This window comes from Mesitornis unicolor, unplaced genomic scaffold (genome assembly GCF_000695765.1).
Source record: "Mesitornis unicolor isolate BGI_N332 unplaced genomic scaffold, ASM69576v1 scaffold146, whole genome shotgun sequence".
NCBI lineage: Eukaryota > Metazoa > Chordata > Aves > Mesitornithiformes > Mesitornithidae > Mesitornis > Mesitornis unicolor.
In genome coordinates this window covers 89,221-89,461 of record NW_010192829.1, presented here as the reverse complement: position 1 = coordinate 89,461, position 241 = coordinate 89,221, and the positions used below count along the sequence as shown (strand labels likewise).

The 241-nt window shown below is 39.0% G+C and overlaps 1 protein-coding gene across 1 annotated transcript in view; it reads right to left on the bottom strand.

Moving 5' to 3' along the window:
• Window positions 1–241, bottom strand: part of TENM1 (teneurin transmembrane protein 1) — a gene marked incomplete at its 5' end in the record, with an annotated part of 98,275 nt that overhangs the window by 19,980 nt on the left and 78,054 nt on the right. The gene's annotated exons all lie outside the window — the stretch shown is intronic.

The following is a 241-nucleotide window of genomic DNA, read 5'->3' as shown; positions in this document are numbered from 1 at the left end:
TCAGGGAACCAACTCACCCCCAAAAAGGCGTTTCCTTACCCATAAGTTTAAAACAAACGCTTAGATTTTGCAACACTCAGAAACTGCCTTTTGTTGCTGATGTGTGAAGTACATAACATGAACGGTGAATTTAAAAAGAGGACCTAAAGTGTAACAATAGCAATAAAATTAGATTGAAATCTGCAGCGATTAAGTTGCCTACATGGCTTTTACTCTCGTGTTACGTTTCCCATGAGCCTAC